Source organism: Protopterus annectens, chromosome 1.part0, assembly GCF_019279795.1.
Source record: "Protopterus annectens isolate FY-2018-M chromosome 1.part0, PAN1.0, whole genome shotgun sequence".
Lineage (NCBI taxonomy): Eukaryota > Metazoa > Chordata > Ceratodontiformes > Protopteridae > Protopterus > Protopterus annectens.
Window position 1 is genome coordinate 803233770 of NC_056725.1, and position 17698 is coordinate 803251467.

The 17698-nt window shown below is 45.9% G+C and overlaps 1 protein-coding gene across 12 annotated transcripts in view; it reads right to left on the reverse strand.

Moving 5' to 3' along the window:
- AFDN (afadin, adherens junction formation factor) overlaps positions 1 to 17698 on the reverse strand; it is a 3286836-nt gene that overhangs the window by 1252606 nt on the left and 2016532 nt on the right. The gene's annotated exons all lie outside the window — the stretch shown is intronic.

The window sequence follows — 17698 nt, forward strand, 5'->3', positions numbered from 1 at the left end:
TTACCAACAGATCACAGCAATTTATCAGTTTCCTCCTGAATGTGTCTTAGGATTTCTCATCAGTAGGACTTCAAAGGAACTCGATTATTTAAGGTTCTCACTTCAGTGGTAGACGAGGAATAAGAATTTATGTACCTACCATAACATTCCATGTTAGTTGTCGTCTTCTCGCCTTCTTTCTTGCTTGATGGGTTCGGAGCCGATCCTCTGCTCTGACTCGGCATTCTACTAAAGCTCGAGAGCTATTTACTGGCTCGAGGCCTCCTCATATCCCAAAATGCTTGGCGCTAGATACCCAGATCTCGTTTGGCAGAGCAAACACCATAGAAAAAAATTTTAAGGACACCTGTCCAAACTACAAGGTTTACCTACAGTACTAAAACAGAGGAGGACGTAACCCAGATAAGACTCAGCCAGAGGAAGGCGGCCTCAAAAAGGGACTCTTCTCGGTCTGTCCAGGCTAGGGGGATGGAGGATGGGACGCAAGAAAGAAGGCGAGAAGAAGACAACTAACATGGAACGTTATTGGTAGGTACATAACTTCTTAATGTTAAGTTGTCTATCTCGCCTTCATTCTTGCTGGATGGGACAGCGTCCCTAGCACCTTAGTCCTGGGTGGCTCATTGGAACAGACTCTTGAGCACAGTGGAACCAAAATCAGCTCGACTCCTAGAGGCCATATCCAACTTATAATGTGAAATGAAAGTATGAGGAGTGGCCCATTTGGCTGCAGCACAAATAGATTCCATTGGTAGTCTTGCTTGAAAAGCTACCGAGGTCGCTAACGCTCTGGTGGAATGAGCTTTTGGTTTTGTAGGGAGTTCTTTATGTCTCAGTTGATAAATCAAAGTGATAATAGAGTCCAACCACCTGGATAAGGTTACCTTAGAAACTGGCAGGCCCTGTTTGCCCTCAGTATAGGACAGGAAAAGTTGGTCCGATTTTCTTGTTTGTTTAGTCCTATCCAAATAAAAACGTAATTGCCTATGAACATCCAGTTGGTGCAACTTTTGTTCAGCTTTGTTCAAATAGTTAGGAAAAAAGACAGGTAGATCAATAGCCTGATTCAGGTTTGTCTCGGAAGGTATCTCGGGCAGAAAAGAAGGATTAGTCCAAAGTGAAACTCTATCCTTGTGAAACACAAGATAAGGAGGACGAATACAGAGGGGCTTGAAGTTCCGAAACTCTCCTAGCTGAGGTGATGGCTACTAAAAAGAGAGTCTTCCAGGAGAGTAATTTTAAGGAACAGGAGGCCGCAGGTTCAAAAGGAGGGAGAATCAAGGAAGCTAATATCAGGTTTAAATCCCACGGAGGCGGGGGATCTCTGACCGAGGGCCTAAGTAAAATAGTCCCTTTAAGAAAGGCCTTGCAAAGTTTGTGGGACATGATGCTGGTTTCTGACAGGCCCGCGTGGAAATTTGCAATAGCAGCCAACTGGACCCTAATGGTGGTAGACGAGGAACCAGCTCGAAAAAGTTCTGCTAAAAAATCTAGAACGTGATGGACAGGGGCTGTAAAGGGGGTTTATATTTCTAGCCTCTGCCCAGAAAAATAAATGTTTCCACTTACTAGCATAAGTCTTCCTGGTAGTAGATTTGTGTGAAGAAAGGATGATTTCACGCACTGGCTGAGAAATATGTGGAAGCCTGGCTAAGGTTGGAAGTGGAGCAACCAAGCTGTGAGGTTGAGAGACTGAAGGAATTAGTGCAGCCCGCCCGACTGATGGACCAAGAAGTCTGGCACTGGGTCCAGATTCCAAGGCTGCTCCAGCAGGTGACGATGCAGGAATGGGAACCCAATTTGTCGAGGCCAGTAAGGGGCAATGAGGATCATCCAAGATCCCAATGCAGTCGCCTTCTGAATTAGTTTGGGAATTAGGGGAAAAGGTGGGAATGCATACAGAAGACCCCGGGGCCAATCGTGAACTAGAACGTCTCTGGGGGAGTGGCCGGGGAGGGGGAAGAGAGTGAAGAAATCATCGCACTTGCTGTTGAGAGGAGTTGCGAAAAGGTTGCAGCAAGGTTGACCCCATCTGCGGAAAATTTTGTCCGCTACTGACTGATTGAGAGACCACTCGTGAGGCAAGAGAACAGCTCTACTTAGCCTGTCCGCTATGACGTTGGACTTCCCGGGGTTGTGCGTTGCTATCAGAAACCGTTAAGTGGATATCGCCCACTGCCAGATTCTGAGTGCTTCTCGACATAAGGGATAGGACTTGGTTCCGCCCTGCTTGTTGATGTACCACACTACAGACATATTGTCTGTTTGAATTGCAATAGTCCCGGTGAGTAGAGAGTCCTGAAGAGCTTGCAACGCTAAAAGCACTGCTCTCATCTCCAAGACGTTTATGTGCAGGTGGCACACTAAAGGTTGCCAAGTGCCCTGGACAGTCCTACCCTGAAAATGCCCCCACCCCCACCCGATCAGGGAGGCATCCATAGTCACCGTGGCAACAGGAGGAGAAAGAACAAACGGTCTGCCCTGAAGTACTAGTGGGGAGACCATCCACCAAGCCAGGTGGTCTTTGCATGACTGAGTGATCATTATGTTATGAGACATCGGAAGTTGTTGAAAAGACCATTGGGTAAAAAGCATCCACTGAAGAATCCGCATGTGAAAACTGGCCAGGGGAAGTAATGTGATTGCTGCTGCCATGAGACCCAAAGTTTTCAGTCCAAATCTGGCCTGAATCCTCTTGCATTGTAGTAAGACCTGCACATGCCGGCGAATGTCTGATACTCTGCCGAAAGGAAGTTTTGCAGACAGCGCTTTTTTTCTATTTAATCTTGCGCCTATAAAGGTTATAAATTGACAAGGCGACAATGCAGACTTTTCGAAATTTATTGAGATACTTAGCTCGGAGCAAGTTTGGATGGTATAATCCCTGGCTCGCAGTAGCTGATGCCTGGTGGAAGCAGTAAGGAGCCAGTCATCTAGATATGGAAACACCTGGAATCCTCGCCATCTCAGGTGAGCCGTAACCACTGCCATGTATTTGGTGAACACCCTGGGGGCTGTGGTGAGACCAAAGGGCAGGGCTCTGAATTGATAGTGACTGGCTCCCAGCCGGAAGCAGAGAAACCTTCTGGAGCGCCTGTCCATTTTGATATGGTAGTACGCATCCTGAAGGTCTATGGAGCACATCCAATTATCCTGACCCAAAAAAGGTAGAATGGACTGAGGCGTGACCATCCGGAACTTTGTTCTTTGAACAGATTTGTTTAACCTGCTGAGATCCAAAATGGGTCTCCAGTCCCCTGCCTTTTTTGGTACCAAAAAGAACTTGGAGTAAATCCTGGATCCTTGCTGGTCTGCTGGGACTGGCTGGATGGCCCTTTTTTTTTAGCAGTTTTGAAATTTCTAGCACTGCTTGTTCCCTTAGACCGGGTGGAACATCTGGAAGGGACCTGGTTGTTTGTACAGGGGTGTGGACAAAGGGGATTTTATAACCCTCGGATATGATGGACCGTACCCATTTGTCTTGTGTGAGGAGTTGCCAGGCTATTGGGTACAGTGACAATCTTCCCCCGACTGCCTCTGAAGGTGGACAGTCGGGCAGCCCCTCAGGGGTGCTGAAAGGGTTTGTCAGAGAAAGACTCTCTGCTAACCTGATTTTGCAGACCCTCCCTGCCCCTCGGGCGGCATCTATTATTGTTCCCTCCTCTGCCCCTGGAGGGAAACTCGCCACGTGTGTCAGGCACAACTCCCTGGGGTTTCCGAAACCACATTTTTCCACTCTTCTGGCCTTTAGGGTATGGTCTAGAGGGAGTACAAAAACTGACTCCCACAGCAGAGAGAGTCTTGCCTTCCTGCTCACACCTGGTAAGGGTATCCTTCACCTGTGGTCCAAACAGAGCCAAACCATCAAAGGGGGTATTGGTGAAGGATGCCTTAAAGGGGTCAGCAAAGTTACATAACTGCATCCAGGCATGTCTTCTCAAAGCCACGCCTATACCTGCGGCCCTACTTGCCCCATCGGCTGCATAAGAAATGAGCCGCATGGAGGAGTTGACAATAGAGTTAAGGGTCGCCAGCTGGGAGTTAATCTTATCCTGAGCCCCCGCAGCTGATGGATCCTGAAGGGCATCACCCAGTTCCTTGAGAAGATCCCTTTGAAGGCGGGTGAAATGGCACAGATAATTCAGCGACCGCATGGAAAAGGTCGCTGAAGAAAACATCCGCTTCCCGTACCTGTCCATTGTCCTAGACTCTATTAGGTGGATGTACAGGCACCAAAGGGTCAGCCAACTCCTCCTTAGTGGCTGCTGTCGCCACCATGGCATCAACAGAGACACCTTTTGTCAGAAATTGTTTGTCGGGTGGGGCTGTAATGAACTTAGTGGGCCTGTGGGGAGTTGGTTCCACTGTGTCCGGGGCTGACCACGCCCTTCGAGCCACCACTTCCATGAACGGGTCGAAGGGTGGAGACACCCAGGAGGTGGAAGGGCGAGAACCAAACGCGTCCAGGTACACCGACTCGTCCTCGGAAGGGTTAAGGGCAGTCCAGTTCCCCCACTGCTTAAGGATCTCTAGGATGTCTGAAAAAGAGACATCCTCAGAGGGGGATCTTGGGGACCCTTCCGAATCCTCCAAGTTGGTAGCAGACATGACTGACTCGGTGGAGTCAACATGTTTCCTCTTACATTTTCTCTTCCGAGGGGCTCCTCTGAATGATCAGGGGAGGCCTCGGAAGAGGAAGATATGCCCAACGGGGCGGCCTGGAGTGTCTGTTCTCCACGCTTGGGGTCAGGAGGGAGGACAGAGACCGATGCAGGCACCATGGGGGGAGGAGCCGAAGGGGCCTATCGAGGAGCCGACACAGGAGTCAGCACGCTCCTCATGACCTTGAAGGAGCCCCTGTCAGGCAGAGCAGAGGGTCCCCGCTCTGAAGAGACGTGAACCCCTCCTGGCATCGAGAGGGATGGCTCCGAAGCTGATGTCAGGGCCGCGCTCACCTGCGCCGAAGCCCCGAGAGGGAGAACGGGGTCGGACAAGGGTCCAATGCCACTCACCCCCTCGGAGCCGACGAGGGAGTCCTGGCGCCCAGATCCCTCCAAGGAAGGAACCAATGAAGAGATCGGAGCCGACGAAGGAGCCAAAAGTTGTGGTATCGGCTCCATTTCCAAGATTCGAGCCCCAACCAGCTCTGGCTCCGAACACAAAAGGGAAGTTGGAGAAGGAACTGCTGAAGACACTGGGACAGCCACAGTCTGTTGAGAAGGGCTGATTAACATCTTGGCCAGGGCCTGCGATTTAAGTAGTCTACTGACCACCCTCTCCAAGTCAAGGTCGGATAACCTGGAAGACCGAGAGGAGTGGGACCTATGGCTTCGTTCCGACTGAAGCAACAGTGACCTCGGAACCGAGCGAACCGATTCTAGGGAAGGGGACCTAGAACGTTTTTGGCCCAATGATGGTTCCGACAGTAAAGTCGGAGCCGATTGAGGTCTAGAGGTGTCGGCTCCAGCCGGAGCTGAAGAGGAGGCAGATGCTCTGCCCGGCGACGGCTCCGAACTGGGAGCCGGCGGCTTGGCGGGCTTTGAAGATTTCCCCGACTGAGGCTTCACCGGGGATCCCTCTTGGCTTGAGTAGGCCTCTCAAGATAAGCTTGTTCCTACGCTCCTGCAGGACTCTCGGGCTGAAGGCATGACAGACTGAGCAGGAGTCCTGCAGGTGTAGGGAACCCAAGCAATAAACGCAAGAAGTGTGACCGTCTGTCAGAGACATCTTCTGACAGCACGAGTCACACTTCTTGAAGCCTGAAACTTTGGTATCCTTGGACATACTAGGCCAGGCATACCAAAGAGAGAAAAATTACACCAGTGTTTAAACAAGGCACACAGACACACTCACACGCCCGCACTAGATAAGCTAACAATAATAAGCAGAAAAAAACTATTACTATCACCCACACTTAATAACAACAACCACCACCTCAATAAAAATATACAAAAAAACTAGAAGGCTAAACACTACTCCTATAAGTACAAGGGGGGGGGGGGGTTAGCCACTAATAGAGAAGAAACAAGGGGGGAGGGTAGAAACTCTCTAACAAAAAATGAGTTTCCTAAGTGGGACAAACTAGGGGATAACACAGTATAACTATACTACAAGTAAAGACAATCTAACTCTAAGAAAAATACAGTTAAATATTAGCTGAAAATAGAAAAAAAAAAGGATTAATACGACCTGAGGCAGTAAAAACGCAACCTCGTAGCTGAAGCGGCAAACAAGATCTGGGTATCTAGCGCCAAGCATTGTGGGATATGGGGAGGCCTCGAGCCAGTAAATAGCTCTTGAGCTTTAGTAGAAGGCCGAGTTGGAGCCGAGGATCGTCTCAGAACCCATCCAGCAAGAATGAAGGTGAGATAAAATTTTGTCATACTTACTCAAAGCTTGTACCTCCCCCTGTATGATGACACTGTTCTCTCATTTACACAACCTTTTCAGAGGATAATGTCATCAGATCTTACATCACAAGATCAGCTTTCAAACTCTTGAGCAACTCAGGGGTGCCATGTGGTGGCCTTATCAGTATTATCTGGGCATCACAGAGTTGTGGTCCAAGAATCAGGATGCTGTACTTTAACCCATATTAAACAAGGAATGACCCACAGTAGAGTTTTCCTGAAAGTTTACAGGTTCACAGTTGCATACTAGGCTAATGACCAACAGGGCCTTTATTAAGCCTAGCCATGCAATCCAACCAATTATATCCCTATGTTTCATGGGCATTTATTAGGAGGGGGTATGTTAATTAGGAAGGTTCATAGGTGTTTACTAGGCTTAATGACCACAAGGGCCTTTTTAAGCCTAGCCATGCATCTCAAATCTCTGACAAGTTCTGATACCCTTGATAAGTGTAAGCATGGGCCTGAGAGATGAACCATTTACAGGTTACCTTTGTCCATTAGAGACATAGGTGCCAAACCAGGGATAAATGTCCAGCTTCCCATCCAACTGTCCAAGTTGCACTTCAATTGGGTTAGGGAGGAACTCTGCTTCACATGGATAGGGAAGCCTGCTCCATAGTAGCAGTATTCTTTGGGATACATACCGAACTCTCCAGCCTGTCCTATTTACATCACAGGCAAGGTTTAAGTCTTTAGAATGGATAATTCTGGTGCTGTTTGTTTTGTGGATATGCAGTAAATCCATCAGAGTGGGGTCTGACAATGCCCTGTATGCCAGGCATAGATCTCCCCTCAAAAGCCTGTAGGAGACTGAACACAGGGATAGGGCCTTGAGACAGTCTGCATAGGACATTTTACTTACATCATGCATTCTTTTAGTGTTTTAGTGAGTAACCTATGTGGACATTATAATTGTTGGATATGTCTGGTTAGCTGCTTACCAAAGGGAGCACTGTACTCAGTGATAGGTGTGATATGCCAAATACACTGGAAAAATGACTTCCTTGGACTTGGCTGTCATACCTTTGTTTATAAGTTGCGTAACACAGAATGATTTCCTCACCACTGTAGACACATGATGGTCAAAGGATAGATTACTGTCTATGTATATCCCTAAATCCCTGACTACTGGGTCAACTTTAAGGGGTGTGTTGTCAGTATGACAGTTTCCAGGGATGGATGACTTCCCAAAGAATACTATTATGCATTTCTTGGCATTTAGTTTTAGCCCATGGCTCTGAAACCAGTTGTTTGTCTGTGTCAATCCCTTCTGGAGAACATATGTGTCAGTGTGAGACTCTATGACAGCTCCTAATTTGCAATCATCTGCAAATTTAGTCAGTCAGAGACCACTTGACATTGGCCTTGACTTCTGAGAAGTAAATGCCAAAAAGGAGTGGTCCAAGGACTGATCCCCCTTAGGGACTCCACTCCAGAGGTTTTGTGCATGTGTGTGTGTGTGTGTGTGGGGGGGGGTATGTTAGAGACAGATAGTAATGTCCAACCTATTCCAGACATGTCCAACCTATCCCAGACATGGGGGCCAGACGTGGGGTGAACTTCCAATTTCCCATCCATTGGTCAAGATTATGCTTAAATAGGGTTAGTGATGAACTCTGCTTCACATGGATGGGAGCCTGCTCCAGAACATGGGGATCCTCAGACACATCTGTCTTGCCTACAGCTCTTATTTACATCACAAACAAAATTTAAATCCTTGAAACTAGTGGTTCTGATGCTGTTCATTTTGCAGGTATGCAAAAAGTCCATCAGAGCTGGATCCAAGGATGCCTTGTATGGCAGGCACAGATCGCCTCTCAGTAACATATAGGAGACAAAGTACAGAGATAGGGCTTTAAGGTAATCTGTATAGGACAATGTGTTTATACCCTGAATTCTCCTGGTAAGGAACTTTTGTAGGCATTTCAGCTGTTGCATAAGTTTGGTCATGTACATGCCGAAGGGAACACTATCCTCAATGATGGGTCTGATAAGGGCAGAATAAAGTGGCACTATGACTTCCTTGACCCTGGATGCCATGCCCTTACTTAAAACGTTGGGTCACACAGAATGATTTTCTTACTACCTTAGCAGCAGGCCAGATTACTGTGTACAAATGTTCCCAAATCCCCGACTACTGAGTCAACTTTTAGGGGTGCCCTATCAATGGAGTAATTACCAGCCTGGGTGTCAGTTTTCCCAAAAGGCATTATAATGCACTTCTTGGCATTGAGTTTAAGTTCATGACTTTGGTACTAGTTATTTATCTGCACTAGACCCTCCCTTTAACATGTTTGCATCGTGGGCAAATCTGATAACTCCCAATCTGCAGTAATCTGCAAACTTGGGCATACAAAGGCCCTTGACATTAGCCTTTACCTCTGATAAAAGAAGATGCCAAATAGAAGCAGTTCTAGCAGAGCCTTGTAGTACACTGCTAGTGATCAGTCTCTCTTAGTCGAGGTATCACTAATCCAGACTCCCCCGCCTCTGAGTCAACTGGCAATTCAGAGTGTTATGCAGGGGTTTATGCTCATTTTGGTGAGTTCGTCAATTTATACTAGAGTGTGGTATTGTATGAAATGCCTTAGTCAGGTCCAGGTAGGCAGTATGCACGTTTTGCCCCTCATCCATTGCCTGGTGTCCTTCTCAAAGAAGTCCACCAAATTTAATAGGTATGATCTTCCCTTTTTTCAAAGCCAAACTGGGTTGAGTCCAGTGTGTGAAGGTTACCTATGTCTTTGCTGATCATTTCCATGACAATTCATTTCATGGTTTTGCATATTTGATTAGTCATACAAATATGTCCATAGTTCCAAGGTCAGTTGATGGTCCACCCTTGTCAAGTGGGATAACAGCTGTAGTCCACCATTTTCGTAGTACAAAGCCTGTTTTGAGGCTGTAGTTGAAAAGTGAGGCATCCCGTGGAACTGTCGGGGCCCAATGAGGCTACTGACATTAGCAAGTGCCACCAGGACCTACTACCCTGTTAATAGCTGCAGGGTGGGGGTCACACTAGTAGGTATTTCATGGAGGGAGGCAAGAGGAAGTGAGAGGTGAGGTTTGAGCTGAATTTGTCAGTCAGCAAATTCACTGTCACTTTGCACAGTGAAGGTGGCACCACTGCCATTTTGGCACACTGTGTGCTGCCTTTGAGCCTTAGAGGCCTTGTTGTCTTTAACCTGTGAGACTATCTTGATCATGCAACTGGCCTTACAGGACTTAATTAGTCTTCTTAGTTTCTTGTTTAGTTTAATTAGAGAGCTGCTATCATTATGGGAGTTGCTCTAATTTTTAGCCATGACTTTTTTTCCATTTGTTATATACCTTACTAAAGTTACAATTCCACCTGTGTGGTTTATTTTTAGAGCTTGTTTGGGCTTACTTGTAAGTAAAAAATATAAAAAGAAAATGGTCTCTCCACGATGTATAGTGTAGAAAAACGTGATATACCAAAAATTCCAATAAATCCAGTAGCAAGCTTAAAAATTTTATTTAAAATAAGTGGAAAGATGAGCGCTTTTGCGTGGATACAAATTAGGTTTGTTAAATGTTAAATGATGATATTACCGCCAATTTTGATATATAAAGTACAGTTTTGTACCTACCATAAATGTAGATGTCCGAACAGGATTGCATCTGCAGTCCTTACAAATGGGTTGTCCTGTCGTCAGGCAGCCCTTCGGTCGGCCGGATTCCAAAGTCTGGGTCTGGCCTCAGCTGGTGTCGCACTTCACCCGACGTCATAGCTGCAGTTCTTCGGGTATAAAGGCATCAGCCGACGCCATTTTCCTCAGTGTTTCTTGCCCCAGATGCCAGTTGCCCTCTTGGATAGCTAAATTTTGGATAAATGCCAATGTTTCCAAATAGTAGAAGGCAAACACAAAAAATAATCATGTATGTACATATATACAAACAAATACACCATAAGAGATCCCCCCCCCAGCTAGCTATTAGGTGGGCAAATACCCTAGGAATACCACAGAGGGGAAGGAGGGTGGGTAATCCTGACTGCAGATGCAATCCTGTTCGGACATCTACATTTATGGTAGGTACAAAACTGTACTATGTCCTTCAAGGATGCATCTGCAGTCCTTACAATGGGTAGAATACCATAGCCAAACTAGGGAGGAGGAAGAAGAAATTATGGTGTAGTTAGGATCCCTTGCAAAACAGCAGTGGCAAACCCTGCTCGGGATCTAGAGTATAAAGGTAAGTTATAATGCTTGGCAAATGTATGCACGGAGGTCCAAGTAGCAGCCTCTATAATGTCCTTGGTAGCCACTCCTCGTAAGAAAGCTGTGGTAGTGGCTGTAGCCCTTGTAGAATGAGGCTTTATGTTCTGTGGAATTTGCTTTCCATGGTAGGAGTAACAGAATCTAATGCAATTTCCTATCCACTTGGAGATTGTCTGTTTGGAAATTGCTTTTCCTTCCCTTCCTGTTGCATATGCTACCAGAAGCTGGTCAGTTTTTCTATTGCCCTTGGTTCTGTCCAGGTAGTAGCGTAACTGTCTATGTACATCCAAAGTATGCAGCAGTCTTTCCCCCCTGTTCTGTGGATTGGGGAAGAAGGTAGGTAGGTGGATTGCCTGGTTTAAAGACACTCTGGATACCACCTTAGGCATAAATGTAGAATTAGTTCTCATGGACACTCTATCTTGATGGAAGATTAGGAAGGGTTGTACTGCCATTAAAGCCTGTAGCTCAGAAACCCTTCTTGCTGAGGTAACTGCCAGCAGGAAAGCAGTTTTCCAGGATAGGTGTTGAAGATCTGCTGTTGCTGCTGGTTCGAAGGGGAGTGTCAATTTTTCTAGCACAAAGTTCAAGTCCCATGCTGGTAATGGTGGTTTCCTAGGAGGTTTTACATTCTTAATTCCTCTCAGAAACTGCCTGAGTAGAGGATGCGAAAAGACAGGGGATCAAGCTGTATTCTGCAGAAATAGCTGATGCATGTATCTTGATGGAGGAATAGGACAGGCCTGTATGGAAAAGCTCTGCCAAATACTCCAGGATGTTGGCAATGTCTACCTTTGACACATCTTTGCCCCTCTCGGTACTCCAAATGAGAAACCTTTTCCATTTTCCTGCATAGTTCCTTCTTGTTGAGGGTATGCGGGCCTCAAGGATAATGTCTTTAACCCTTTGGGATAAATCTGGGTTAGTTGCTCTTATGTAATGTTCCAGGCAGTCAGTTGCAGAGTTTTCAGGTTTGGATGCAGGATGTTGTAGTCGCTCTGAGTTAACATAAAAGGAATCAGGGGTAGTGTCCACATTTTCCCCCCGAGACATGCTCCTCAGTAATGGGTACCAATGTTGTCTTGGCCAATCTGGAGCTATCAGAATGATCCTTGGACGTTCCTCTTTGATTTTCAATAGCACCTTGTGCATCAAAGGAAGAGGTGGGAATGCATATGCTGTCAGGCCTTTCCAACTGAAGGATAGAGAGTCCGCCTTCCAAGCAAGTGGGTGGTACGTCCTTGTGCAGAATTTCTTGAGCTGGTGATTGAGTGGGGATGCGAATAGGTCTATTTGTGGCAGTCCCCATTTCTTTGTGATGACCTTGAAGATGTCCGGGTGTAGCATCCATTCATGAGCATCCGAGGTAGTTCTGCTTAATATGTCTGCTAGGATGTTTTCTTTTCCCGGTACAAAAATTGCTTGTAACTAAATGTTGTAACTCAGAGCCATATTCCATAGGTCCAGTGCCATCCGGCATAGAGGGTATGAATGAGTGCCTCCCTGTTTGTTGATGTACCACATGACTGTGGTGTTGTCTGTCCTTATCATCAACTGGCCTTCTTGGAGGAATGGTCTGAAATTCTGGATTGCTAGTTTTACTGCCAGCATTTCTTTTGATTTATGTGCAGGTGCAGCTGATCTGGAGTCCATAAGCCTTGTATGCACTTGTCCAGCATGTGGGCCCCCAACCGAGGTCTGAGGCGTCCGTTGTGATGGTTTGGCTTGGTTGAATGCTGTGGAAGGGCAAACCTGGGTTTGACTGGCATGCCTGAGCCCACCATAGGAACTCTTGTTTCAGGCATGGAATTAGTGGTATTTCGGTTTCTAAGCTGTGCCTGTGTTGAGACCATAAATTCTTTAGGTACCACTGTAGCTTTCTCATATGCAGTCTGGCATGGGGACCAGGATTATGCAGGATGCCATGAAGCCCAAGGCCTGCAGTACTTTCCTTGCTGTTAGTTTGTTCTGCTTTGTTAATGCCAAGAAGTAGAGAGGAAGTTGTTCTTGTTTTTCTGCAGTTAGGAATGCCATCTGTTTTACTGTGTCCAATTCTGCACCTAAGAAGGTTATTCTTTGGGATGGTATCAGTCTTGACTTTTTTATATTGACTGTGTATCCCAGGGCTTGTAGTAAGCAAATGACTCTTTGTAAGTCTTCTGTTAGCTTGTTTTTGTTGTCCGCTTGTATCAGGCAGTCGTCCAGGTATGGATATATTTGGATTCCCTGAAGCCTGCAGTGAGCGATTACTGATGCCAGGCATTTCGTGAACACTCTGGGCGCAGTAGATAAGCCAAAGGGCAATGCTGAGAATTGATAATGCTCTGATCCTGCAAGAAATCTGAGGTATCTTCTGCAATTTGGTCGTATGGGGACGTGCAGGTATGCCTCCTTGAGATCTAGAGTTACCAGCCAATACTCCTTGCCCAGCATGGGAAGAAGTTGCTGTAGGGTCAGCATTTTGAATTTTGGAACAATGATGAATGTGTTTAAAGCGGACAGGTCGAGAATAGGCCTCCAATTTTTCTCTTTTCTTGGTACCAGGAATAGTCTGGAGTAAAATCCCTTGCCTTGTTCCATAGATGGTACCCTTTCCACAGCTCTCATCTTTGCTAATTGAGCTATTTGTTTTAGAGCTTCTGTCTTTTGATTTGGTGGTAGGTTTGGCATTCCTCTTTTCCTGGTAAAGTGTGGAAATGAAACCTGTAGCCTTGGTCTATAGTTTGCAAAATCCACTTGTCTCTTGTGATATAGTGCCAGTTTTTGAAAATAAGGCTAACTTTCCGCCTAAGGGTGCTGCTATTTGTTCCCTGGTAGGCGGTGCCAGAGCCAAGTCACTGTGATTGTCCTGTTGCAGTGGTAGTAGTTGTGTCTGTGCCTCGTTGGTTGTTACCTTGCCACTGGCGCCCCTGTAGGCACCTCCTCTGTATTGTTTTCTGCCTCTTGAACGCCTATTCCTGCCTCTCTGAGTTTTAGAGGTGTCTGGAATGGACCAATTTTGGAAGGCCAGTTCCTGCTAAACCTTGGAGGCTGAACCTGTAAGAAATCTTTCACTGTTTGTACAGATTTTGCCTTCTCTTCCATTTTCTTCAGTACCTGTTGAGCAGGAGAACCAAATAAACTGACCTTATCCATAGGAGCATCTAATAGTTTTGCTTTAACATGATCCGCAAGACCTGTTCTTTCAACCATGCATGCCTTCTTATAACTGTGCCAGTCATGGCTGATCTAAAGGAAGCCTCCAGTGCATCATAGCCACATTTTAAGGAATGGTTACTAACCTGCTGAATGTTATGCACCATTTCTAGAACATATTTCTTATCTAAAGAATCATCAGAGGACAGTTTCTTAGTTAACTGATCAAGCATAAACTCCTGGTATTGGATCATATGAAACTGACAGTTCAATGCCCTAGCTGAGAGAGTAGCAGAGGTGTATACTTTTTACCCCATCTCTAAGGACCTGGATTCCCTTTCAGAAGGGAGAGGATTTTTAACTGAGGTCGAAGCTACTGCCTTAGGCCCCTGGGAGATAGTCTCGGATCTGCAAAAGGAGCCTTGTATAAATGGTGATGAGTGTCCGGGACCCTGTAGAACCTATCGGGCTTAGCAGGGGCTGGAGGTAAAGTATCAGGAGCAGTGCAAGCATCATTAAATGCATCATCCACAACAGGAAGAACTGGAGGTATAGCTAAAGGCCTATGTTGTGGTAAATGCAAAAAGGTCCTAAGCCTTTTCCTTGAATCTGAGAAATCTTGTCCCTGCCATTGGAATTGCTCTCTCATGGCATGTAAAGTTTCCCCAAAGGAAAATTCCTCTGGTGGAGAGGCAGAAGGAATCGATTCCTCAGCATCGGAATCTTCATAAGTAGAAAAAGGAGCCTCTGGATGGTCTGTATTGTCTGTATCATCAGAAGAATCATCTGAGGACACTGGCTCAGGGTGCTCTGCTCTAGGTCTCTCTTCTGGAGGTTGAGAGGCCCTGTCTGGGTGAGATTGGGATCCCCTTATTAAATAGATGAGATCCTCTGCCAGAGTAAGCATTTGGGAACTGGAACTGGGCCTGTGAGAGGGGGGCTTAACAGGCACAGACTTAGAAGTTTTGGCTGCTTTAGCCCTGGCAAAGGCCTTTATAGACATGGCTGCAGGCGGCCTAGCAGCACCACGTGCAGGGGTAGAAACATCCAAAGGGATGGTGTCCGATAATTCTTGTGAAACCACAGTAGCAGGTAGAACTTCAGAGGCCGATTCAACCAGGGTAGAAGGGCCTCGGTAGTAGTCATGGATTCGGCTGAAGATAGAACCGTTTGCTCGGTTTCGCCGAAACCGAGACACTCGCGTTTGCTTAACCGTGGTTTCGGCGAAACCGCGGACCGCGAGTGTCGGTCCTTTTCTTTGCGTTTCTTAACAACTTGAGAAGTCGGAGGATCCGACGGCATTATGTACGCAAAATCTGAGCCGAAAAACTGTTCAGCAAACTCCGACCGACGTCTAAGCGTCCGTCGGTTGAAAGAAGCACAGGCTAGACAAGCTGCTATGTCGTGGTGTGGGCCTAAACAAGGTAAGCAGTAAGAGTGGAAATCTTTATGAGGTATTTGTTTCCCACAAGTTAAACAGTTATTCACTTTTTCTGACATCGGCTGAGGCAAGAAAGAGTCCCCAACGGGTACTTAGCTTTTTAGAAGTCTTCGAAGTAGTATTCGGTAGTAGTAATCTCTGGATCTGACCGACCGGCACTTGCGAACAGCTTCTGCTTCGGGCGCCATGCGGCAAGAAAGACTGAGGAAAATGGCGTTGGCTGATGCCTTTATACCCGAAGAACTGCAGCTATGACGTCGGGTGAAGTGCGACACCAGCCGAGGCCAGACCCAGACTTTGGAATCCGGCCAACCGAAGGGCTGCCTGACGACAGGACAACCCATTTGTAAGGACTGCAGATGCATCCTTGAAGGACATGGAATGCTTGCGGGTGTAAATGTTATCTGAAGAAGCGTGGTTGTATCCACGCGAAAGCGCTCATCTTTCCACTTATTTTAAATAAAATTTTTAAGCTTGCTACTGGATTTATTGGAATTTTTGGTATATCACGTTTTTCTACACTATACATCGTGGAGAGACCATTTTCTTTCTATATTCTTTCTATATTTTTTGGACTGTTTCATTTGGGTGAATATTGGTCTCCTTGAGCTTGCAGTTACTTCTTGGTTGTTTCATCTTACTTGTAAGTAGGTACAGCAGCCTCTAGACAGCCATTTACATGGGTGTGCAGAATCTCTGTGAACAATTCAACATGGGTCGTTTTGAACTATAGGTTGAGAGGGATGCTGAATTTTGATAAACTGTCACTTAAATAGGGTGTAGTTTGCTTTGGAACAGTTCTTAAGTGTTACAGGTTTTGCTGGGGTTACACAGTTGATTTTTATTTCAAAGAAGACAGCTTTGTGGAGGACTTGACGCTGGTCAACATGGGGGTTGTAGCGCTCTCCCATTATTTGTAAGTACCAGGTCCAGTATATATGAAACTCTAGAAGGTGTGCGCATTATCTGGTCAAGGGCACTGTGTTAATAAAATCCAGGAATCATTGTGCCCAGCAGTATGTGGCAGTATATGTTTCCCAATTTATAGAGGGGTATTTGAAGTCTCCCATGAACAGGATATTTGGTATAATGGTGAGGGTTCTCCAGTAAGTCTAGGTACAAGCTAGGGGATTTTACTGACAGAGGATGAACTATGGTTTGCTAGGATATGATATAGGACTTTCTGTGTGTTGATATGTACGTGAATAAATCTAAAGGGCATTGTCCTGTTTAACTAAAATAGAGTTATGCTTGTTGCTAATTTAGATCGAGACTCCTCTACCTTATCTCTCTGACTGTGCAGCTGACTGTCTAAATGTGTGGAAGGCACTGAAGCTATGCACTGCCAGAATAATTTCTACAGATTTAAACCATGTCTTGGCAATCACACAGATGTTTATATTCTCCAAAATGAGGAGAGCTTGTAGGGTGCAAAGTTTCATGATTACGCTCCTAGCATTCAGCAGTAGCACATTAAGGTTTCTTTGGGTTTTATTTGCTCTACTGGTAGGTTTGTCAATTTGGTGTTGCCTGAAAAAAGGCTTTAAGGTGGTGGATAAAGTTTTAGCCAATATTAGGAAGCCTAGGGGAGACAGGTGCAGACCATCCTTTGCAAAGCAACATGGTCTGTTAACCAAGTCCTCCCATACTGACGAACACTGACTCCCCCTGGAATGACACTAGAAACAAAGACATTAGTGAAGTCAATCATCTTTTATCCTTACTGTGGCATCATCATTGGTGAAGGTAGAACACTGTTCAATGTGAAGCACATACCTACCTGGGACACATATTCAGAGAGATTGACAATGTCTCTCTTCAAGTAGTCGTTGAAGTACGTCTCAGGCCATTAACACCCACATGAAATATGACAGATTCATACCGATACCTGTGCTGTAGTGACTTAACTGCATGTGTAACCTGGTGGATCCAACTTATCGTTATCGTCTCCTTGCTCAGTCTGGCGAGTGGAGCATCTGTGTGTTGTACAATCGAGTCCCCTATGACAACAGTCCAGGGTAATGTGTTGGCTTGCCTTATATTCTTTGCTCTTAGGGGTCCACTGGTGTAGGAATGTGTGTGGTGTTTGGTGTTGCTTTTAGAAAGTGCTTTGAAGATCTCCAAGGACAGACGTTATCATTTATAAGCTTAGGAGGTCTTTGACGTTTGGGAAGATTGCTTGTTACTGCCTCAGTACAGGTTAGTCTGTGTGTGTGGTGAACACTGTTTTGGATGTAGTGCGTGTGTTCTGACAACCTTGTTTGTGTACAAGATTTTTGCCTCCAGTGAAATTGTGTATGTGCATCTCTCATATACTGGATTTGCTTTTTAAGGTGCACACTCATAAATGGCTGTCTGTGAACTACAGACTATTGCTACATTATCTCAGAACGGCCACATCTTCTAAGTTGGCTACAAAGCGATTAGGAAAATGCATATCCATTTTGTTCAGACCTGTATTGTGGTGGGCT